At 41.4% G+C, this 25,964-nt stretch overlaps 1 long non-coding RNA gene across 3 annotated transcripts in view; it reads left to right on the top strand.

The window, feature by feature from the left end:
• Positions 1-25,220, top strand: part of LOC107311614 (uncharacterized) — a 70,581-nt gene extending 45,361 nt beyond the window's left edge. For 2 of the 3 annotated variants that reach the window (XR_014944026.1, XR_014944024.1), the window contains 2 exons: positions 4,822-4,867; positions 23,408-25,220. This is a non-coding gene — a long non-coding RNA (uncharacterized LOC107311614). Of the gene's footprint in view, positions 1-1,159; positions 12,167-23,407 lie in introns of those variants that run through there. The other variant, XR_014944025.1, reaches the window with a different exon arrangement.
• Positions 25,221-25,964: the final 744 nt, after the last annotated feature.

The following is a 25,964-nucleotide window of genomic DNA, read 5'->3' as shown; positions in this document are numbered from 1 at the left end:
CACAGCCATGGAGGCTCTGGTGTGACCAATGCAAGCTTCACTCTGCATGGTGTGCAGCACTGGTGATGACATGCTGTCCCTCAACTCTGTGGCACTGGCAGTGCTGTGTGGTGCCACCCAGTCTCTGGTGATGGTGGCCAACACTAGGCTATTGCTTGTTGGGAAGTTTGTCCTGATGAACTGGCTGGTGCAGGAGTGCACTGGTGATCTGGGGAGTGGACCGCCAGCCATTCTGGGGGGTGAGGTTGTTACACTGTGAAAATGATGACGTTGTAACACAGTGACAATGGTGATGTGGTGACAATGGTGATGTGGTGACAATGGTGATGCAGTGACAATAGTGACATGGGTCCCAGTGGCTGGAGATAGAACTGACTAAGCAAATATGTTTCTGGATGGATGATGCCAACCCCACATCCAACTTTGTCTCTGTGTCTTCCCTGGCTTCATCTGGGCCATGCACGCTTCACCCTGTGGGTGGGCAAGTGGTCCATGACTGAGGATGGGTACCTGGAGGACATACTGCACCTGCAGCCCAATACATCTGTCATTGTGTTTCACCGTGTGTACTTACAGTTGGTGGCACTGTGCTGCTGGTGACAGTGTAGGGAATGAGTACAAGGTGCAGGAGCACAACATTAGGACAGTCCGTCTCCAATTAAGACCTCTTTTTTTTCCTTCCCCCCCCTTCCCTCCCTCCTAAGAACTCTCATGTTTGTTAATGTTTAGCTCTTCCTGTTTGCCTTTTTAGCAGAAACATGCATGCTTGCTGAATTCATGAGGCATTATGAACATTATGTAGAAAGTCCCTACCTCCCATCTTCACAGCTAGGATTGATGGCAGGTGAACTGTGAGGCAGCTTCATGGCAAACTGAGTCACAGTAGGTGCATCGTTTCAGGTACTCTCCTGCAACAAACCATCTCCCTTGCAGCCTTCCCTTGAAGCATTCACTTTCCAGGTTCTTCCCCTCCTTTTGCAGGTAGTAGCCAAACTGACTCTGCCTGTTGGATAACTCATATACTGGGAAGGATATCGCCTTGTCCTGTAGCCATTTTTTCCTTACATTTACCCATTGTCTCCTCCACATCCTCTCCCTTCCACACCATCAGTTTCTGGCTCTGGTTTTTTTTTTTAATTTTTTTTTTTTTAAACTTCAGAGAGGCCTGAAGGAAACAAATTACAACAGGATATCCATGCTGTGGAACTGCTAAGAACTTTTATCTACCACAGCTTTGAAGCTGACATCTGTGCCTTTTCTGTGGTGGAAGGAGTTTGTAAGAGGTAACATTAGCCACTGTTATGGAGGTCCTCTTCCCCTGGGAAGGGATCAGGCAAAGTGTCCTTGGGTTTTCAAGCTGTCTGAAGGTGGGTGAGATAAGGTCTGGGGTGAGGGAGAAATGGGAGGGAGTTGAACTGCATTTTCTGAATCATTCACCTCTGAACGAGGGACCAAACAGGCCTGAAGCAGCAGCTGATACTTTTGAGAAACCAGTCAAATGTATGGTCTTTTTTTTTTTCTTTTCCCTAGGAAAAAAACGGTGAAAAAAAAATCAAGGAGAGCAAAACATTTCCTTTGCTTTGCATATTACAAAAGGCACAAAATGTAGTAAAGAAGAAGAGCAAGTAGGCTGATAAGAGATTTCATTTCATCCCCCTCAGGGTGCCGACTTACCAGTGGTAACCTCATGGTCTGCTGATGTCATTCGCACAAAGCAGTTACTTCTGAAGAGACAGGTTTCCTCAGATTTTACCATCTGAGGGAAAATAGAGGAAAAAAAAAAATGTTTGAAAGGGAAAAAAAATGTTAAGGTGTCTGTGTTTTACCAAAAGCCTTTGTTGGAGGTTATTAACATCAAAGGAAAACTAAATTTATCGTAACTTCTCCCCCCCTCCCTGAGTTTCTGAAAAGAGCACTTGCTGTGAATGTCTGAGCCATTAAGGGCTCCAGGAAGGGCGACCAAGTCCTGGCTCCCATGTCTATGTGCTTGCTGATTTATAAACCTCTCTGTAGGCAGCAAGAAGAAGGTGAAATTTCCCTTTTGGTGGCAGATGATAGGCTCCAAAGGCTAAAATACAATTATTATGCAGACTCTCAACATGTAAAAAATGGGGGAAAAAAATCTTTCTCCAAGATACATATGAACCAAACTTTTTTTTTTTTTTTTTTTTCCCAAGTTCTCAAGGAACTGCAGATTTCATCACCCCAGCCTTTATCTTCTAATGATCCCTGGAAAGAAAGACAAAGTTTAAAAGTAGCTTCCAGAGGGGAGCCACAGATGCCATTGGTTCATTTTGAATGCTAGCCTGGATCCACACAAACCTGCAGTGCTATCCACATACCTGTATGGCATTTTGAAGGAAAACTTTTAAAAGTGTGCTATGGGGCTGGTGGATTGGAGATTGGTGTTCTCTCTTGCATTGTGTAATGCCTGTAATCTGAAGGAGACAGGAGGGTAGCTGAACTGTTCACACTGTTGCTGGTGCAAGCAAGTTAAGCTGTCATGAGGCAGTAGGTGGAAGGGTTTATAAAAAGCTCCTGTCCTGTAGAGCTTTCTGGTGCCTACAAGTGAATCTGCTATTGGAATTATGGGCTTGCTTTATCATCAAATGTTCTCCTCCTGATGCACTGATCAGGTCTGCTTACTGCTTTGATCTCTACAAACCTGATTCTTGTATTCCTGGCAATGCCACAGTTTGTCAAAGCTCACCACCCCAGCTCACTGTCCTCTCCTGGCAGCAGTATGCATACATTTAGCAGCCACTGACCTTCTGGGGAGCTGCAGGTTTAGGGTTACTGGTCAGGGCTAACTACTTCAAATGAAAACAAAACCAAATTCACTGCCAGCAGGACAGCAGTTCATTACACTTGTCTGGATGCAAGAAGTGAGATTGATCTTGCAGCTGTATAGGCTCTGGGGATGACAGGAATCTTCAGGCATTTTAGGACCCTTGCACACCCAGCTGTGCCCAACCTGTTGAGCATGGGGTAAGAAAATTCAATGAGTCTTTCCTAAGGGACATGGGCATTTCAGCTTGGATGCACTGCTCCCCACCAGTGCTGTGAGCACTGCTAGCTTCTGGGGAAAGAACATGCAAGGGCAGAAAACCAAATTGACTGGATCTAGTAAGAACAACCTGTGGCAGCGGGAAGGACTAGGGGTGGCTGCTGTGGTAACTGCCACTTGTGGGCAATGTGCAGGGGCAAGTGAATGTGAAGGAGAACATGGAAAACAAAAAACCACAGTGCATTGGTTTGTACTTGCCCTTGCTTTAAATAAATAAATAAATAACTCCATTGGTGTTAAGGGATGGATGCTTGAGCAAGTGACAGTACAGCTGAACTCTGTGTTTCCTTCGCCTCTGAAGGTGTAGCAGCACTTTGGGAATGGGCGATTAAAAAGCCCATGTATCCCTGAAGTAACCTTAGCTGAAAAATAACTCACTTAATTAGCATACAGTAGATACTTATTGTTAAGTGAGAATGCTATGCTATCCCCTCCTGTAGGGATTTGAGTTAAACATGATGATTGATAAATTGTTATATTCACACAGTGTCACTCAGTGATATAATCATGGCTTTTGTAAATATTTAGTCAAGAGAGTGTTCCAGCTGTTCCCAGCCAGGTTTCATCCAGTGTCAGCCAATGCTCAGCGCTGCTGATTTATTTCATGTGTTGCTTGAGCCTTGAGTAAGATCACATTTTTATGAGTCTCAAAATACCTATGGTAATAAATAGTGAGAGTGCTGGAGCTAATGACAACAGCAGAAATAATTATAAGGAAAGCTATTACCCAGGGTGCAGAATATGGTCAAGTACTTAACTATTTGTGGTTTTTCAGGACAACTACCTAGTGGCTTTTGCCTAGATTTCCAGCACTGTAGTCCTCACCAGATGCTATTTAAATGGGAAGATGAAGGAAAAGTTTTCTGGGAAGATGGTGTTTCCCAAAGCTTGACTTCAGTGTGAACAGAGGATGGGAATTTAAAGAAGTGTTGGGCAAAGAATGCAAATTCCATTTTGCAAAGGATTTCAAGGTGTTTGAAACTTACTTTGGGTTCAATTGGGAATGAAAATCACCAGTTTTCAAATTCCTTCTGACAGAAAATTTAGGAAGGATTCACTCTGACTCAGCTGTGCTGGTGCTGATATCAAATGTGTTGTTAGAATGTGAAATACAACGCATATGTATAATGAGAAGTCATTTTAAGAGGAAACACTGACACTGTTAGCTCTAAAGGTGTCCAAACCTGACATACAGTGCTGAAGCTTTCTTGTATTTTTTTCCCCAAGCATATTTCTGCAAAACTGACAGTTTTGTAAGGCATTTCATTTTTAATGAATCTACATTTTCTGATATCTCTTTTCTGACCATGTTCCTGTTTGAAGAAACACCCATGCAACTTTTCCTCACTCATCTGTCTCACTTTTATTTTGGGAGCTCTTCAGGAATAGCTTTTGTTCTCATGTCAGTTCTTTGTTGAGAAACTGTCTGTCGTGGTGTCCTTCCCCCAAGACTTGGAAGTGATTCATAAAAAAAGAAAGTTAAAAAATGACACCTAGTTTGGCTTGTATTACGTATTTGAGATAGCGTGCTTCACCCACAGGACAAGATGGTAGTTGCTGATTTTAACTTATTCCCAGTAAAAAACCTCTACAGTGACCCATATAGACACCTCTTATTGACAGCAGAGAAACAAATTGCCTTTATTTCCAAGGTTTCTTTTCTTGAAAATTCAGCTTTGTGTTCCCTCTTTGCAATTTATATTCTTTGTTGTTCAGGAGCAAGTCAGAACTATGGGATGTTTCTTATTTTCCAGGGAGCACAGACATTTTGAAAAGGAATATGGTCTTGACAGCTGTGGGGTAAGCATCTACAAAAAGGTAAGATTAGATCAATACAAGCACGGCCTCTTGCTAGCTTGGATCTTAAAGTAAGAGGAGGGTGGAATTCCAGGAAGGGAAACGAAGTCTAAGAGGTGCCTGAAAGCAACTGTAGCTCACTGACAGAATGAGGTGAGGTCGTCCTACAACACTGCAGTCGGAGCAAAGCAGAGACTTTTTATTCGTTGAGTGCAAACATCTGAGGCAAAGGAAAAGCTGTTTCAAATGGGCATTAGCATGCCTGTTGGCACTCTCAGGCTGATATCAAGGGCGCCCTTGAGCTCAGAGCCAAGTGGAGGTATACCCCTGGAGAACCCAAGGTGACAAAGTGCAGGTGGAAATGCTGTTCAAATGTATATTTAATGGACAGGGGGATAAGCTGTGTTTCAGCCAGTGAAAGTAAAAAAAATATATAAAAAAAGCACACAAAAAACCCCTAACAATATCTCATGGTTGATAGCACTAATGGGAAACGGAACTTTGAAGCCAGTAGAATTGCTCAAAACCCAACAAATTCAACAGCAGAAATTAAAGAATGAGGAGGAATTCTTTACCTACTGCCCAGTGTGTCAGGTGTGTTATCCCTCACACCTGTAACACGGGGGAGGCAAGGCAATTAAAATCTTCACCTGCAGTGTCCATCTCAAGTTGTGTTGTGTTTTTAAATTATTTTTTAATCTGTCTGACTATCTATTTTCTTCTCTAGGTCTTTATTCCAATTTTTGTTGTGTCTAAATGAGAGTTATTCAAATCAGTGCTGAAGTAAGAATTACTCCTTTGCCATTTTTTAAAATTATTTTTGTTTTGTTTTGTTTTTGCTATAGTCACCTTTTTCTCAGTAAATGAATGAATGCTATAGAAAAAGTAGGGAAAATACTTCTAACTTTCACTGCCATCAAGTATATTTCAAACTAACCATGGATGCTTGAGCAATGCATGTTTGGTTATTATGAAGAACCCTTCATGGAACTGCAGAAATTTCCAAGTATGATAAGCCAGTTCTTGTTTCCACACAGGAGCTGAGAATTTTGAGTTCAGGGTTTGCTCTTTCTTATTCCCATCCAGCCATCATATGAAGTCTTCCCACTCACTTGGTTTTTGTGGGCTAACATTCACCACGTTTGGCATTTATCTCACCTAACCGCAGTTATTCAAAAATTACATGGTTATCTGAGTAGTCTGGGCCACCTCTGTAGTCAGGAGTGAGACTCGGGCAGGGTGATTCATTCCATCCTCCAGGTATCACCCTCTAGAAGTGCCTGAGTCTCCACAGGGAGACAGATGGCTAAGGTTAGGTGAGGTGAACCTCATCCCCAGTGTTCAGCAATAACTGCTTGGCTTGTGCCCAGGACACCTGGGGTTCCCTGGGGAAATCACCCATCCAAACGCTGGTTAGAACTTGCACCTTTTAGCATCCAAAATTAAAGGAGTTTATATGCTTTCTTTCAGTTCAGTAAAGTTGTACGTTTTGAGCGTAACAGAAAGGATTTGCCCTATGTTTGACCTACAAACTTACGCACAAATACAACTTTAAATAACATATTCAATATTTTTGAAGATGTCTGTGTGAACATGCACATATTTTCTTTATAATAATATTCAAATATATAGTTCCCTATGATATTTTATTTCTAAAGTCCTGGCAATGTGCTCAAAGCTTTACAAAATATAGATAAAGGCAATTCATGTCAGAAGGAGGTTGTTGCATAGATGAATGTTAGATTCATAGGGAATAAGAGACCAAAAGATCCTGGTTTCACTGTTTGTTTTTTAGCCTCATTTCCCTAGAAAATGAGGATTGTGTGTTGCCCTGTGTGTGGGTGAGCTGAGGTGAATAGCTGTCCTCTCAGCGACTTTTGAACTGGTTGGCCAGCTTCAGCCAAATGTAGCCAAAGGGCATGTGGTCTCAAGCGAAAGTTCTCATAAGAAAAGGCTGCTACTCAGGTAAGAGCATGCAGGAAGTGCAAGGCAGTTTTAGGTGCTAGAGGATTTATGCAGGACTCTTATGGGGAAATCAAACTGTGGAGAGAACATCAGTTGTCAGTGGTGTTGTGCTAATCCCTAAGGAACTGGGCAGGGAGATCCATAAGAAGCAATGTTTTACCAATATCACTGCAGAGGAAAAAAAAATATGTTATGCTGTAGTGGGCTTTATCCTTACGAAGGGAAGGTTCGAAGAGTTCTCAAAAAGTGAGGGAGGATCTTGACTGTGCAGACAAAGCTCACTGATTGAAGGAAGGAGCAGTGAAGACAGAAACAAGAGATGAAGATGAGGATTGGCAGAATGAAAATGTAAAAACAAAGAGGAATTTAATATTCCTACAGGCCTCCACCATTTTCCATGTGCAGAATTATCTATCTTTTCCAATAAATATTGTGTTTCAATTAACTTTTTTTTTTTTCTTTGAGATTGTGTTTTTGGCTAGTCTTAGCTGTTGAGGGGACCTCTGATTAGTGGTAAACTGTAGATTCCTGCCTCCTATTATAGCCCCCAGTGGCATTGTAGAGAGGAGAAAACTCTTCTCTACTCTGTCATTGTTTCCAAGATACAGCTTTATCAAGTTATGAGAACTGGCAGATATGATTGTCAGATGTAGAAGAGAGAAATATTTGTCAGTCTGGTCCTGGCAGACCCAGGGTGTAAACTGTTTTCTCCCATTCTTCCTAGTGGTAAGAATTAGGAGTATCTATATCAGATATGAAGCATGTACCTGATGTACATGGGGTTCTCTGAAAGTAATTCCTCCGATTTTATTCTGTTGGCCCACAGTATTAGAGGCAGATGTTGGTGGTATGTATGGCAGTAGAAGTTGAACTTACCCACCAGTATTCCTTTACATTTTGTTGCTGCATGACAGATGGCAGCAGAGGGGGAGTCTGACAAAATGGTGCCTGACAGGGAAGTGCATATGGAGCAAAGGTATGTCCCTGAATTCCTCCATGAGGAAAAAATTGGCACCTGTTGGCATTCACTAACATGTGCTGAATGTTGGTGGAGACCAAACAGTGCAGACTGTGAGTGATGTGCTTTAGCAGTGGCAACAGTGACATGAAAAGCCACATTCCAGACAGCTGTGCACAGCTGTCACATCACAAAATGATGTTGAGCTCCATCAGCTCATCAACTTGAGCTAGACTGTTGAAAAAGAGTGTTTTGTAGCCAAGACTTTGGTCTATCAAATAGTGTTAATGTGCTCTTAGTATCTTTTGTTGTTTCAATGGAAATAAATACTTTTCAGAATCTAGACAAAGACTTCTATACCTGCTCTTCACTATTCCGATGATAAGAAAAGAGAGGTTAGGTTTCTAATTTGATAACTTAGCTGGAGATTTTCTTATTTTTTCTTGGTCTTTCTCAGCACAGGGACTACGTGTGATTTAGACTGTTGAACTGGATTGCCTTCTGCAAAGCCTCATCTGTCCCTGGTGGCTCTGGATGATCTGCTCAGGGCTACATGTGCAGGGTGCTCTGTGAATCTCTTTCCAGGCCAGTTGAGACATTTCAGTCAATCTGTTTTCTCTGTCTTGCTGCTGTTTTGGATGTTGATCTTCCCAAGAAGTCTTTCCACAGAAAGCTGAAAGAGAAGGAGACGCAATTGCAGTGACTGTGATTGTTTTTGGTGTGCCTGCTCAATTGCTCTGCAGCAGCCTCTGGAGTGGTGGAAGTTTCCTGATCAGTGGAAGAACAGATTGGACTGCAGACTGTTGAGGAGCAGAACTGTCTACCACTTTTCTCTGTTTCCTCTTCTCTTGAGTCATATCTTGGGTGATTACCCAAGATCATATCGACTAGGGCATGCTGTGCATGCAATCAGTGAGGTATATCATTAGTTCTCATCTTCCTCTAGAACATGAGATACTGGCCACTAGACTTGATTTACAATTAAATGGCAAATCCTACAGCATATTCCCAGGACCCCAGGAGTGATAAGTCATTTGAGTTGTATTTTTAATAGATTGTTATAAATCATTTTTATATTGCCGTAATTGAATAAGGTGCTTTAGAGAAACAGAAGATTGTACATTCCCTGCCCCTAGGAGTTTGCTTGCTAAGTACATCTTGAGGTACAAAAGGTACTTTGTGTAATTTTATGCAGTGCAAGCCCTTGCTACTAATGACAGTGCTCTAAATGTGGCCCATATCCTGCAACAACTTAATATGTGTTTAACACGTGCCTTCAGATGAGCATGATGATTCATGCTGGAGAATACAAAAGACTGCCGTGTCAGCTGCTCCATCTGCCCTTTTGCCAGAGACTTCTGCCCTGCCACTGAGTCAACACATGCAAGGGTGTGCCAGCTTCAGAGCTGCTTCATCTCACAGCCCAGTGCACTAGATCAGGACTTATGAGCAGCTGTGCTGGGTCAGACCAAAGGTTCATCTAGCTTACAGTCATCACGTTTCTGACAACAAGCTGGGAAAGAGCAGAAGGAATAGGGCAAACACAAAATGACTCATACTCTGGCGTATTATCCGAGCTTCTGACAAAGAGCGTTTTAGGAATCTTGTAAGCCAAACTCTGTTTAATGAGCTGATGTACCTCCCTTCTATGAGTTTAAGTTTAAACTGAAATCAATATAGTTACACCACAGTCATATTCCAGCCTGGTTAACTCCATTCTGTATTTTCAACTTTCCTCGACGCATCTTCAGATAAAGCATTCAAGCCCTAAAACTCTGGTGCAGTGTTTGCCAGTGCAGTTTCCTAGAAGCTGCACTGCACCCTAGATATAGGTGCATTTTGTTGGCAAGTGAGCCTTAGATTTAAATAATCTATAATACTTTGGAGTGCTTTTTGGGCTTGTAAAAGGTGTTATACAAATCAATGAATAATTTTCACCCACCATTGTTTGTAATATATTCTTACTTTTCAGCTGAAAACAAAATTTCTTTTTCTATTGATTTTCTTCTTTTATGTTTGGGCAAATTGATTTTTCCTTTTCCTAATGGAGCAGAAACGAAGATATCTGGATTTCAGTTACTTCTCTCTTTCTGCTTCAGCATCATTTAGGATATCAGAAGGCATAAAAACAGCTCTAAGGAATAGTATTCATTCATTAACTTCAAGGGAACTGACACAGTTTTAAGATAGTGTTTTTTTGTTTTTGCTTTTGTTTTTTAATTTCATCCATGGATATGTAGCTGTTCTCTAAACACATATTAAGGAGACAAGCATAAATGTAATGTTATACCTTTGGAGGGGGAAGTGGGAAAATTAAGCACAGTTTAAGGTGGACCAAATTGTTGGATGCCTGAAGAAATGTTTGGATATCTCACTGAAGATGTGAACAGAATGTAGCGGGGTTTTGATGATGTGCTTCCACTTCTGCACACTGCAGACCCTCCAAATCTGCTTGCAACATAAATACTCTTCTGGTGTTTTCTGCGCAGCTTTGGTCAGGACGAATCACAACTCTTGAAATACCCCATTTCTGTCAAAGCATCGACCTCACTTGAGGGCTTGATTTTGTAAGATACCAACCACTCTTTCCACTTGGGAGATTAAGTGATTCTTTGAGTAGCTGAGAAGTGATGCGACCGGAGAACTGCAATCTTTAGCCTGAAAAGGTTGTAAAAGACTAGATTATCCCCCAGAGTAAAAAGCCTTATCTGAATGCATCTTCTGAATCAACATTAATTGAAAAACTCAAATATGATTGGAGACTTAACAGCCAGTGAATATATATAATATTTTAGGCTACAGTAGAGAAAGAGATTAGAGAATACTGAGATAGACTAAGAGTTTTTTAATTCCTTGGGCCTTACGAAATTCAGGCCAGGATGCTCAGTGAACTGGCTGAAACAATCACAGGATGTTCAGTGTTTATCCCAGAAATCATGGAGGACAGCAAGATTCTGGAACATGGAAAAGGGGCAGAGATAATGTCTAACCATAACAAGGAGAAAAAGCCAAATGTAGGGATTTGTAATCAAGTCAACTACCTGCCCGTACATTGAACGATCAAAGGATCGATCTGTAAGAACCTTGAAAACATTACAAGGTTGTGCACGGAACTGCTGGCAACAATCTCTTCCTTCTGTGACAAGGTGACAAACCTTCTGAATAGGAAAAAGGCATTGGGTGTCGCATGTCCTGATTTTAATGAGGCTTTAGATACTGTTTTACAAGATACTGTCATAAGCAGCATGGAATGAATGACAAGAAGAATCTGTCATTTTACGATATGTGCAGGACTGGGCAGCAAACTGTGGTCAAAGAGTGATTGCCAATGAATAACTGAAACTGAAAGGGGATTTTGAGTGGGGTTCTTTGGGTTCTGTGTTGGGCTAGTGTCAAGTATGTATTTTTTTAACAGCTAGGATTGTGGTAAAGAGGTTTCTTGCTTGGTTTGTGAACTAGGATGAGATGCAGGTAGGGAGGAGAATGGATTCATAGTTAGCAATGATCTGGACAAATCAGAGCAGTGTCCTGAACAGAGTGGTGTGAGGCAATGAGGACAAATGCAAACCTCTCTATTGATCTAGGAATACTCAACGCTATTAATGAAAGAACAGGAAATTACTGGCTAAGCATCCATCCTGGAGAGAAGTATCTGGGTCTTTGTGTAGATCATTTTAGAACAGGTTTCACATGAAATGGGTTACATATGAAATATGATTCAATAGGGTCACTTGATTACAGTCAACAAGAAACATGATCCTCGAGAGAAGAGTGAACAAACTGAGGTTGTCTGAAGAGGAGGGTAGGAACATAATAAGTTTTGAAAGACAAATGGAAAGAAAAAAGAAATAATCTGTCCTTTTTGTCTGCTGGTACAAGGGGCACTGGTCTTTTACTGCAGTGAGAGAGACATAGCTTAGATGCCAGCAAGATCCTTCCACTAGTGATAATGGCAAAGTGGAGAAATAGGCTGCTTGGAAGCTTACCAAGCGGAGGTTAGATGGATATCAGTCCTGGATAACGTGGATCTAATTCATCTTGCCTTTTGGAGACGGAGATGGACTAGATGACCTCCTGAGGTGCCTTTCAGCTTCAATTTCTTGAACTTAAGCATCTTTTAATTTCATTTTCATTCATTTCATTTTAATTTATTTTCATTTTAGTCCAGATAAACCTTCCTAATTTACGGAGAGTTAAGATTTCCTCTGTTCCTCAGTATCTTACAGAATACTGTTAGCATTTAGCATCAATTAAAATGGCAGAGCCTTACAATTCGCTTTCCACCTTTGCTCAGCCTTATCCATTACTCTTGAACAAGTTAAATAAATATGGTTTAACTGCAGTCTACTGAATAAATGTTCTCTCTTCCTTTCTCTGTATGTGTGTCTATACATATATAATATCTCTCTCTATATATTTGAAATTATGATTCCATTTATCCTAAGTTTCTGGAACTTATTGATTTTTTTAACAGTGTTTAAATTACATCCACTTTTATGGAGACAAATCTGTTGAAGAATTAAACAGCAAAGTTTGCTCCAATCTATAAACATGACAGGAGGATGATTTCCTCTCATTTGCTAAATATACAGCTCCTTAGTCGGAGACATAAATAAGAATGTTGCCTAAGTAGGTCAGATTTGAGCTAGGGCTTTTCAAAAGACATGAAAGCAACCACCGTGAATATACACTTCAAAGCCAGAACCCATTTTTTTGTGCACATTTTGTTCCCGAGAAGTTTTCCATCTGTTCTAATGTCATGGCTTTACCACAGTGGCTCGTCCTCAGACTCCGTATCTCTGGCAACTCATATGCTTTATGTTTTAATGCGGCAGGTAAAGGAGATAATTGGAAGACCTTCAGAGCCGCGGGATGGGGGTGGGAGGAAAGGGGGAATCATTCACTTCTAAATGGAGACGAAGGACAGACATCCTCTGCTCCTTGTTGTTAGTTATCTAGTTTGATTGGATGCCAGGAGCTGAAAGGAGGGAGCGTGCATTTAAAAGGCTTTTCTAGGAGCAAATCTGAAATTAAAAGTGATAATATTTATAGAGGTTAGTGAAGTTCACTTCACCCCATTCTCTGTAGCAGTGCAGTTCCAAATTCAGGATTCTTGATGGATTTAAACCTTTTTTTCATCAGCAATAGTCCAACATGATCTGCCTGTCATTTTTTCAAACGATGCCTTTCTGACTTCTCCAAGAAGCTTTGAAAGGGGAGGAAGCTTCCTCGCTAATATGTCACTCAACCCACCCACCCAGACACCCACAGCTTGTCTGAAGCCAGCATGAAAAAAAATAAAAATCACCCTGGATTGTAGCCGAGCTGAAGAAAGTGCTTCTTTAAATATGAGGGAACACTGGTCTTAGGGGTGAAGCCAGGTATGAAACAACTACTTACTGATATCTCAAGCCAGCCCTCAGTCTTAAAAAACAAGGTGAGCTGTGCTTTTGCTGTTTTACCTGCAGATCAGTGGTAGCCTTTCTGTCTGTTGTGTTTTCCACAAGATCTTTTATTCATTTGGATTGCAGAGTACCTACCAATCTTACAGGAACTGCTGGGTCACTGTTGGGTGCCACAAGACTCACATGTAGTCCTGCACAGTTGTTGACACCTCCATAACGGAGTGCAGGGACAGTTGGGACACCCAGGGGCAGGGGGGCTCTACATGGAGCAGAATGCTGTGCTGTGGCTGATGCAGCCGTGAAAAAGATGAAGCAAAAAGCAGGGAATGTGGCAAGGAACCAGAGGTCAGAAGGAGCAGGGATTGCTGGGGGAGCAGGAGGACTGTGAACCTAAAGACGATGTTCATGTGCCCGAGGAATTCTGCAGTCCACAGCAATGGACATAGTGGCTGAGGGGGCCTGCAAGTCCTGGCCCTAGGAGAATTCTTGCACCAGCTATATTGTGTCTTTGGCATGTTGGCCATGCTCAGTGCCTAGGGAGCAAAACCTCTTTCTACATGTCTAAAGAAGGTCTTCTGGGACTATCTGAATCTTCACACCATGAGGCTGATAACATCCACCATTACCCCCGACATCATTGCAGACAACCCTGGGACAAGTGGGTTCATTTTGTACATTAACACACATGCACTAACATTTTGGGCATCATTTGTGTTTGCTGGTCTCTGGGGAGAAGGCAATTTGCCTTTCTTCATCTGTCTTAAGGTGTCTTTAGTACACTCCTAGAAAACATATGAAACACAGTTAGGATTCAGAGCAGGACAGGCTGTCAACTGGTTCACAGCAACACCTGGCAGCGGGTGTATCACCATATACAAATAAATTAATATTTTACCCATGGAATTAAGAATTTGCTTCAAAGGACTCAGCAACTAAGAGCAGAATAAATATGAGTCATCTGTCCAGCAAAGGCTGTGCCAGATGCAGATGCAAAGTAATTCTGCATGTTAATACCACTTACGCAACATTGGTCCTATGACAGGGAACATTTGCTGTCAGTTTGTGAGGAGGTACACGCATGTGCATGCATATGCAACAACATGGATATAATTTGGGGTTGTTCGATTTGCTGATCTGTCAGTTATTCCCCTCAGGGCATTTTTAATAAGTCTCAAAGTAATTTGGAGGCTTGCAAATTTTAGCTCTTGGCCCACAGAATATCAATACAGGCACAGAATATAAGGCTGGCTAAAAATTGGGAGTTTGGTTGGAAGAAAACACTATTGATTTTTTTCTGGAATGTATATTAAGGCAAGCAAACTGTAGGAAGGAGAAAGAAATTCCTGGCAGCTCCATAGGCTCTACCACTGCTCAGTAGGACAGAGAGCAGTGTGAGATATAACCCATCAGTGAACTGCCTGAGGCCAGGGGCTCCAGGGCAGTGCTGTATGAGAGGAAACCCTGAGAGCTGAACTCATGTCCCAAGGCCCCAGGCGCATCTCCAAAGGTGGAGTGAGTTTCCTGGAGAGCTGAGGTGGCCACTACATTTGGGAAAGCAAACCTAGAAATGAATTGGTATTTTTTGGCGATCTTTGTGGTGCTGTGATGTGACTCACCAAGATATTTCCTATGTTTACCATTTCATTTTCCTGATGTAACCACCGATTAACCCGACATCCCAGGACCTCGACCGTAAGGGGGAGAGAGACATAAACATGGATGCCATGATGTCTTCTCTCAATTTATTGCTGCGTCACACTCCTTATACACCATCCTAAATACCACGCAGACGTGTATACCTGCTACACAAAGCCCGATGCACACGAGAGAACCTATACACACACCTACCTAAACCCCCCACCCACTAACACTTAACCTACAGGCCTAACTCAGCTATTCTAGAACACTCCATCTACTCAGAACTACTGTATGCACTCAAAAATCCTTATAAAAACAACTTAGTACCACAACAATTTACCCTCACTTCATTGTATTGTTTGGGCAGTCCAGATCAGGAAATCTGTCTACACGGAAGGAGGTAGGACTCAAGAAACCAAGGCCCAGGATCTTGTGGAAAATGCACATTGTTTGGATTGTGATCAGTTATGAAAATGAAAGAGGATTAAAGGATTTCTTTTTGCTTGCTTGTTGATGGGTGCATGTGTTTCATCTTCTTCATGCTATTTTGACGAAAACACCTGGAAATTCATTGTGGATTTGAGGATTTGGGAAAGGAAAATGAGCTGCTGATGCTGAAGGCAGACAGGTTGAGTAGCAGGGGACTGCAATGTGCTGCTGCTTGCCAGGCACTGCTGGGACATCAGGGAACCAAGGAGCATGGAGGTCAGGGTTATTAACTCTGTGTGTTGTATATGTGAGTGAGAGCAGGGCCATTTCAAACCCAGCAATTAAATTTTTACAATATTTTGCTGATTTTTTTCATCTTCATTTTTAATAAGAAGGATTCACCTTTGGTGAAGGATAGCCCTAAGAGGAACCAAGTATTATCACACCACTGGATCTAGCGTGGATCTCTCTGAATTCAAGGGAATGGTCCCACAAAGAGACTCATGAACTCAGGGTCAGCCTCTTGGTGGTACAGAGATATCTGACTTCTCTACTTTGCTACTCAGCTTGCTTGTGAAACACACTGGCTGTGAGAGGAGCGAACATCACAGTGTGAAATAAATTCCAACTCCTATAGTGTCCAACTTTAAAATCTGCCAGCAGCAAAATGTGGAGTAATGATAATTAACTTGCAGGAGGACAGGCTCTCTCATTTCAGCTCATGTTGGGCTCTACAGGGGCTTTGGTGCGTGGGGCTGGAAGCACTGCTGGAGACACATGGGCTGGCTGTGGGCCCTGGGGACCAATGGCTTCCAGGAGGGAGTGAATAAAAGGGCAGTTCAGTGCCTTCTAGACTCCCCGTGCACCTCCAAACACCGCAGCTGCTCGGAGAGGCTGTCAAGTCAGAAGTTTGCTTCTCCTGAGTGCTTGCTGTAAACAGTACATGCAGCCGTGTTGATTATACACCAGTATGCCAGGCTAACTATAGCACAGTAATTAAAGGGGTGAGAACATTTTGGAGTACTTTCTGCCGCTTGTTGTGTGCGCAATCCCCCTGTGTTTGGCAATAAATAGAACTTTTAAGTTTAATTAATACACACTTGGCTGGCTATCCACTTCAAGCATACTCTAGTGGCCTGAGATGTACCCACCTAGGCACAGTGGTGGCTACAGGGTGGGTGAGACAGTGGAGTGGCATAGGGCAGTCCCCAGCAGGCAGCACAGCTCTGCGTCCTGAGGAATGTTGTCAGTGGGCACCAGCACCCGGGTGCAGAAGGAGGAGACAAGGGGAAGCAGTCTGCTTGTCTCCCAAATGTGAGGCAGTTCTTCTAATGTCCTTCTGAACACGGGGCTTCCTCACTCATGAAGGGGGTGTCAGAGCATCATGTGAGTCTTAAGAGATAAACAGGGCTTGCTTCCCTCTTTCCCTCTTCAGTTTCTTTTGTTTAGGACACTTTAAGCCATTGATTTAAAGATTTTTTATTGTTATTACTTTAGCAGAAACAACAAAAACAAAACAAAAAAAGGGTTTTGGGTTGGATCAAATATACATTCCTTTCCTCCTCCTCCCTTCCTGGGATGAAGCAAACAAACAAATCATGCCATTTAGCACAATTGTGTCATTTGCCCTGAAACAAGCCATTTCATTTTGTGCACTTTCTGAAAACCAGAGGCAAGGAGCAGTGAGAGCTTCACAGAACTATCAGAGGAGCTGATCCAGCCTCGTCTCTGGCAGGCACTCACTTATTTAACTGAAGTGATGGGGAGTTAGCAGGAGATATGTAGAGCTCCCCAGCTCCAGAACACACCCCAGGCTGGCATTTGGGGAATTTTTCTATGGGCAGCTGGGCAGGTGAAGGAGTGAGCTGGTCTGCAGCACAGGAGGGAGCAGCATGAAGCAGGAGCGAGGGTCGAGGAGGATGAGGGAAAGATTTAACTCAAACTGGGGAGATGTGTTGGTAGTGAACTGGATTTCCACTGTTGTGCCTTTTGCTTTTCTCTTTCTCCCTGATGCTACTTTTCCACTGATCTCCCCACCTCTCCCTATCCTTTGCCCCATGCCTTATCTCCTATTCCCAGACCTTTTTTTTTCTTTTTTTTTTTCAGCTTCTTAGCCTTTCCTCTTGACCAGATGCTTTGATCTGAGAAACCACATTGGTAGTGTAGGATGCAGATCATCTTCTCACACTTCTTAGGGCTTAGCATGTTTGTGGCTGTGTGTTTTGAAGACCACAGGGTACCTCTGCCCAGGGGAATGCCACACTCTCCCTGCTTGGCACAGCCACATCCAGAAATCAGCAGACTCAATACCAAAGTCTCCATGGCAGGGTGTGTGGGCCTGTGCTGCGTGTTCAATTAGCGCACTCTCCCTGCGGGAGTTCTCTGAGAGATGAACTTCTGTCCCCTGCATGCCTGCTTCCCTCATTCAGCAGCACAGGAAGGACTTGTCACATCTCATGCATCTCCTGGCCTGTCATCCTGCCTGGCTGCAAGAGCCAGCTCTCCTTTACTAATATGGGGCAGCTGCTTGATGTGTGGAGACCTCTTACTTTGGACTTCACTGTAATACTCAGTCATTGCCTGCTGTACAAGGCACTGAGTGCTTGCTAGAGCTGTGCTTCTTTTTTCCTCATAGAAGAGAGCCCCTGCACATCAATGACCAAAGACACCTATGTGCTTGTCTTTTACATTGTGAACACTTTCTGCTCTACGCACAAAATGTAGTTTCTGTCTGTTTTCTTCTCTGTCAGGAATTTATTTTTCATACTGCACCTTCTTTAGAACAACTCCACACTAGATGAAAGAGCCCAATTCCTAGATTACAAGCTGTACATTATTTTAATTTAAACCTGCCTCCTGTTGCAACAGAGAATCAAGGTGTTAGTGTGGAGTGTTTTGGGAGCCATGTGATAAAAGACCCTATAAAAATATAAACGTAAGCAGATGGCAGTCCCAACCTGCCTGTTAGAAGCAACACATGATTTCACAGAAAAGGGTGCAAACTCTATTGTTGTCTTGGGCAACAACAAATATACACTTTGCCAGAGCTTGCTTGCTCGGTTTCTTTCTAAAGTAGACCTCTCTGTTTCTGATTGAGTTGCATCAGCCTTGGAGCCAAACTAAATTGTCTGGGCTTCATCTTCAAGCTGTGTCAGGCATTCTGTGCCTGATCAGAAAGGAGTCCATAAATGTGGCATGAAACTGATGGCAAAGCACCATCCAGCTGGATATGGCACTGCAAGCTATGGATATGGCTATATCTGATTACTTTTATGCTGATGTCTTTTAGCAGGGAAAAGCCCCAAATGGCAGATCTATGGATGTAATATCTGTTACCAGTTTGTGGTTAAGATCAGTCTGGGACATGATGTACAGAGATGTGAAGTGAAAACTACTGAGTGAGACATGCAGAGATGCATTTGCTGAAGAAAAGAGGGAGCTGATCTTTCCCACTCTTGCTTGTTCTTCTAAACACCTTTTTTTTTTTTAAATTTTTTTTATTTTTTTAATTATTTCTTTTTCCAAAGGACGGATTTTTTCTTTATCTAACTTGGCTTTTTTCCCTGCTGTGAAATGTTTTGTGTCAGACGATATTTTTCTGGGCTTTAGAAAACTGCTAAAAATTAATTAATCTGTAATTAAATTGATGGAGAAGAGACATACAGAACTGTTAATAGAATTATGTCCTCAAAAGGAACAAAAATAAGACAGTTTCCATTATTTTATTTATTTATTTATTTTTACAGTTTGTGGTCTGACAGATTTCTGACCAAGTTCAAGTTGAGACAAAGTGCATGTGGCAAAAGTTGGAAGTGTTGTAATGCTGCCTACTGTGATTTGTATAAACATTTAGGATCCCCTGGAGTGAAATGTAATCCAGGGTTCCCTGCTTACACAGAAACACTGAGAACAATATGATATTTGAAAGAAAAGAAACATCTTTAATTGGATTTGTACTGACTATTTTTGAAATACAAAGATTACACTTTATCCAGTAAGCTACAGATTTGTTTGCAATCACAGGGAACAGGCGGGCCTCAAATTAGCTACAGGACAGGCCTTGTTCCATGAGCCTAACAAAATGCTGAAGTTAAACAGAAAATTCTAATGATAAGAGAAGTCTATAAGACCCTAGCCACATGCTTCTCTAAGTTTATGCAAATCAGACTAAATGGCTTATGTGGTTTCCTCATGTATCCCTCAACTGACAAAAATATGAAGGAGAAAATGGTTAATGGTTTTTCTTCCAACTAGAAATTTGCTCCAAGATGGCTTGACTACTGATGTTGCTTTGTGTTGCTTTCCTAAGCAGGTGGTGCCAGGCTTACTCCCTGTGGAAGCCATTTAAAGACCAGCTATCTCGTTGGTCTTATCCCCCTTTCTGCCTTGGGGGATAACCTACCCTGATCTTAGAATCCATCATCCTGTAGCCAGCAAGAGAGGGGCAACTCCTGACACTTTCTTGTTTTCATGCTAGGCTGTCCCCTTTTTTTATTATACTAAAGGACAGGAAAGGAAAGTGCCATGGTTTCATTACTTTTGAGGAGGAAAAACAGCAACAAAGAAAAGAAAATAGAATTTCAGCTCAAATATCCAGATTTGTGACATCCCTGGACTTTTGTATTAATAGAAGTGTGATACTGGAGGCTTTTATTAATTGAATAAAGCCTGTTTTTTTTTTTTTCTTTTCAAAACCATTATCATATATCTATCTCTGTATTTTTCTCCTTTGCATTGAAATTGGTGAGGTTCATTAGTACTGGCAACAGGCCTGATGTTGTCAAGTGCTGCACTTCCCTTAACATCAATAGAGGCTGAAGAATAACCAAACTTGATACAAGAATAGGCCTCAGAGGAGATACGTTGCCCTGAAGCAAATAAAAATTACATCCCTCTATCGTTGTCTGTACTTATTATTTCCAAGTATTCAGACAATTTTCAGATGCATTCATATGAAAGCGAAAGATACAATGTCAGCTTCACTCTGTCTATCCTTTGACTCATAATGGATATCCCAAAATAAGGTATATTGCCACTTAGGCCTTCTTTTACGTAGCTAGTGAAATAAATGAATATCTTCATGGTAGAATTAAAACTGTGAAAGGTATGAAAGGCCTTGTGAAGGGGACTGTTGCCTCAGTGACTTGAGTGTCTACAAATCTAATGTAGGTCTCTTGTCCAAGTGATCATGTTTGGGAGGGATGAGTCTAGTCCATATTCACTGAGACAATAATGAAACTTATGACAAGACAATTTGTAAGTCATAAAATCCTTTAATTTCTATTTAAGAAAGGTGTGCACTTGAATGGTTCCAGGAACTATGTTTGCTAGAGCTGTGAGCGCATGAAGTCAGGAACAACGTAGCCAACCAAATAGGAAAGATTTTTGGGAGGGAATCCTAGAGAACAGGATTTTAGTGGGGACAAGAAGAGATGGTGTGGGAAAGAAGAGTAAGAATAAGGTCTTGGAAGTAGGGACAAGAAATTTAAGCTGAGTATACCTAACTGACATATTAGTATATGCTAATGGTTACAGCACCTCTTCATTTAGGACCTCAAAGAAAAGTTGTTTTAGAGAAAGAACATAACTTCTCTTGTACATGAATGATGGTGCCCTCTTAACCTATGCTTTTGAGTCAAAGGAGAGAAACTGCTGCTTTTGAGGAAATGCTCAGCAGTTCAGCTGACCTTTTTAGTGTTTGTTTAGGATGGAGATGACTCCTACCTTGCCTGTTTCTTTCTGTTGATGAAAATAAAGTTGAGGGCTGTTAACTCAGATGGTGAATCTATGGTTTATCAGATGCTATCAAGAAATCTGTAAACACATTCACCTCCCAATAGCTAACAAACTTCCAAACAAGTATTTTCTCAACAAATTTTGTTTCTTCATAATCTGAGTAGGACTAAAAGGGGATAGAGTAGACTTGCAAGGCTGATATATTTAAGAAAAGATTAAATGAGATATTTTTGGGAAATTGCATTTCCTTATTAGTCATCACATCTCTTTTCATTTTGAGAAACTACCCTCTTCAGATGTATTCATTTTATTTGGCAGAAGTGCTGATAACTCCAGATGTTGCTGATTCTTTTTCAGTTCATTGCCTCAGGAAACTGCAGTTGCACCTGAGAGAAAATAGAAGCCAACCTGGAAGAAAAAGAAAAGAGATATGTAATAGCTTTGCTAGAGGGAAAGGAAAATCTGGCTAATTTATACACTTTGGATGATCTCTAATTGTTTCCTTCAAGATAAATTAAAAGTCTTTTTATTCACAAAATGCTGAGTTCAGGGCCATATACATTTCCTATTAGAGTTGAAAACATCAACGATAAAGAGTTGCATTTTGTATCTCCTCATAAGGATTTACTACTGCAATGGAAAACAGATTACTAAATGTAGCAATTGGCAGGTAAGCAGAAGTGATAATATGCTTTGATACTGAGAGCAGTATCTTCAGCTGATATAAATAGGTGCCATCCTCAGACTTCACCAGAGCTGTGCTTTTTCTCCCCAGCTGAAGATCTGGCTCTTAGATTCTTAGCTATGGACTGTTGTAATTTCAAACCTAGAAATATAATCACTTTCAAACTTTTGAAACTTGATGGGGAAAGGATATTCTTGCTGTTGTAATCTACTAGGATAAAGCCTGAGAAAACACTGAGCACGAGTTTTTTCTTGTGTCGGGAGACCTTTTTTTTGCTTACATTCTCTGCTGTGTCAACAGAGGGTGACGAGGTTAATGACATACAGCAACTTTCCTCTCTAGAGTAGCAGTTCATCTCTAGTTCATACTGCTAGCTACTGAAAGTCATTTCACCTAACAAAAAAAAAAAAAAAAAAGAAAAAAGAAAAAAGAAAAAAGATTTCATCCAGTTCCTGGCAGGTAAGCATTCACAAGTCTACAACTGCTGCAATGGAGCTTTCTCTGTCACTGAGCAGAGTGAGTGGGCATGGCAGCCGAGTGACATGCCTAAACACTCCACTGTGACACTTCTGGAAAGCTGGGCAGAAATTTCTGTCCAGGGCTGGAATACATTGAGATCTGCAGGCTATTACCTTCCACCAGCATAACATTCAGTCCAAGAGACCTTGCGCCAGCTGATGGAAGAACTTCCAAATAAATAAATGAAGGAACGCTTTTCTTTGGAAACCACTCCGGTATCACTTCTGACAGATAACATGGATTGTGATGAAGAGTAAACACCTCAGTCACAGGGTGATGCGAAGCACACTGATGCACACTGGAAGCAAAACCACAGACCCGCAGCTGACGGCTGAATCACTGCTGTATCTAATTAGGCACATCAGATCAGATATGCAAGCTTCCAACTGTCTGAGAAGGGCTGAGATCACTAATACCAATCTGTTCTTGTCCTCACTGCTCAGAAGAGGTGTGGTGTTAAGATTAAAGAAACAGCATTTTGTGTCTGTGGGGTCAGTTGTGTCTGTGTGCTTGCTGTGGGGAAGGTAGGGCAGGAAGCTCAGTGCTGTTACATCACACTGTCTAATTTGGCCCTCTGGATAATGTCAAGGTAAAGAAATAAATTGCTCCTATTTACAGTGTTGGTGAAAAACAGCAGCCCTTGGTTTCATAATTCAGTGTCATTTGAATTGTATGTGTTATTGAATCAGACAAAATATGTATTTATGCATTAGGTTTTTTCAAAATTCCTAGTGTGTTTTTTAACAAAATGCAGGAAAAATAAACTGAAATGCTGATCTTTTATTCCTAGGTTGTTTGTGACAGAGATTCAGCAATGCCCTGTGCTGAACACTATTCACATAATGCACAGACAGTGGATACTGAATTTGAAAGGGGTCTAATCAACAGTCTTAGGAATAAAGAGGAATCTCAACTCAAAAAATGTTGATGCATGAAGGAACATAATTTTCTCTGTGCACAGTTACTGTTCAGGAGACATTCATACTATAGCAACTGCAGTGAACTAGGCCAGTGCCATTCAAAAACAAATTAAGTTGTAAAATCTCACCGTATGTTTATGTGTATATCTAAATATATGTACAGAAATTATTTATATAGTTGCTACTTTGCTTAATTTTTTCTCTTCCTTTATACTCAGTTCATCCCTGGAATCACCCTATCGAAGTTACCAGTGAGGTATCAAGGAGGTATTTTGCTCTTTTTCCTAGAGTTTTGGGATGAAACCTTCTGTAATATCTGACAAGACCACACACTGCTGCCAGGATTGCTGCTCTCAACCAGACAGGGGACTCGGAGCATGGAGGAAAGTCTACGGGCTTCAGCCCAGGGATAATATGCCCTGTAAAAGATATGAAGATGGATGGGAGGACAGGAATAGTGCTGGGACTCAGAGGACTGAGGCACCTTTTCTTATGGTGAAGAGGATTCTGTAGATCTAATGGAGACAGTGCTGAGTAGGGCATGCAGCCTCTTTGCTGTGTAAATGAACACAACAATGCAGTGTCCTTTAACAATGAGTGTGCAGCTTCATGCTAAGGACCCTTCAGCGGGGGATCCTGACCCTGTCTTCCACTTGCTCCTGCCCTGTGCAGGGTGCTGCTGCCTCTGCTCCCATATCTGGTGTGTCCAGGAGTGGTGAAAGTGAGCTATCTAAGAAAAAAATAGATAAAATACAGCAAGAAGTGCATAGTAAAATAGATGGGCAGTAGGTCATTTTATAGCTCTTTCTTAGCTAAGCTGGTGCAAATGAAAGGAATAATCAGCTCTTGGGGACAGGAGATGGCAGGGAGGAGGGTGGATTGTGAAGGCAGGGGAGAAAACTCAATCAATGCTGCTACCAAAGTATTAGAAACATTATCATACACCCTTAAGTAACTGGAATGGGATTCATCTAACTTGTCAAAAAGAGAGGTGTGCATACGGGCACCAGGCACATCTGTGGAGTATCCTATGCCATGTGGTAAATCAGCTCCTGGCTGCCTGAGTTGCTCTTTCTATCCTTTGTGAGGGAGTCCAGATGCCCAGCTGACCCAGGTGACTAACTTAGCTAAAGTGAGCTCAGATTAATGCTATTCTTACTCTTCAATTAGGTTATTGTCTGAGTTTACAAATAAATCCATAAACTAGTTTGATTATGAACAAATTCTATAAGCACCTAAAATTGTACCTATGTTAATGATGGAAAAAAAACCTCTTCTCTGTAGATTACGTTACTAAAGAAATGTGATCATCCTCCATTTCGTGTCGTTCTTTGCCAAATGCAGTTTCTTGCCAAAACTGAAAAATCATGTTTAACTGGAGGAAATTCCTTGAAGGCTTGCCATCTTCAACATCACTTCTCTCTTCCATTGTTTCTAGAAGGAATAGAACCCCAAAGTACTTTAAACAAAAATGACCTCTGCTTCTCTGTGTCATTTGAACATAGCTTAACCTCTTCTCTAAGGACAGCTTGCTTTCATTCTCCAGAAAGGGATGAACCAAACCCATGAAATTAAAATGCTGGGACAACTTACCCAAAGAGTCATTTTATCTAATCTTGTACCAAAATTACTGCTGTGGCTTTAACATTGTTTTATGTTTACTGGATGTAATAACCATAGGCAATGAATGTGCTATGTACTATACGGTATACAGCAAACACAATTAGAATTAAGGTTATCTAGGTACAGATTTGAATATCATTTGAAACTATTTCTTAGGTTGAGAATACTTGGTTTGGAGATAATTGAACAACCATGTAAAAGACACTGTAAGAGATAAATATGTACTTAGTCATAAGGCTATATTGCTACAGCTTTTGTCTGGTGATTGTTATAGCACTGTAATGCTGTAAGTCAGCATTATGGAATGCAATAAGTTGTTATTACCTGGCCATTGATCAGATGAACTGTTGGATGCTTCTCCAAGCCACCTGAAGCTGGCTGTGCTTTTCCAGTGAAATCAGTGCATACATGCCTGACTGATCAGAAGAGCTGTGTTTGATTCATTATTATTACAATAAAGTTGTTTGTTCACAACTAAGAGATTGCTTCTACTTTTCTTTATGCTCTGTGTATAAACAGGATCAATTTCATTATTATATACTTACATGGAACAACCACACATACTTTTATTGAATCCTTCTTGTTCCCAACTATTTCAATAACCCATCTGCACAGTATGTAGTCTTCTGAAGGTAGGGAACAGGGGGGTATAAAAGTGTGCATCATTTGCATGCCACCACATGAGCCATATTGGAAGACTTCAGTGTCCAGACAGTGCAGATCATCTGCCTTTTGATGAGCAAGCTTGTGAATGTTTAAATCTCATATATTAACTTTGAAAATATAGATTAAGCTGAGTCTACTGGCTACGTATTACTTTTTGTGGCTTTTTTTTTCTCTTACATCGTGCACAATAAAAGGAAGAAAGAAGTAAACTCACTTCCTTTTTGTTGTTTGAAACTTCTAGGTTTCGTTCTTTTCCTACCCTAGCATCAGCATAAGCTGTAGTGTACAGGTTTTCCCCCTTCTTTCTTTCCCATTAGTCGCTCTATTAAATATGTTAATTGTAGTGTCCCAGATTACTGGGAGCTCCTTAAATCAAAGCCATGAGACTTGGTAGCAAGGCGCTTAGCTATGAGCTTTGCAGATGATAACTGCATCATATGAGTATTCATACAGAACTGATTGAACCCCTGAGGCCAGATGCTAGAGCTGTTTTGTGCTACTCTGGCACCATAAAGCAAACTTGAACAGAGTTTGTAGGTCTGCTTGAAGGCTATTT

Source organism: Coturnix japonica, chromosome 3 (genome assembly GCF_054131305.1).
Source record: "Coturnix japonica strain WE chromosome 3, WE-NBRP24, whole genome shotgun sequence".
Lineage (NCBI taxonomy): Eukaryota > Metazoa > Chordata > Aves > Galliformes > Phasianidae > Coturnix > Coturnix japonica.
This window is presented reverse-complemented; position numbering and strand designations above follow the sequence as displayed.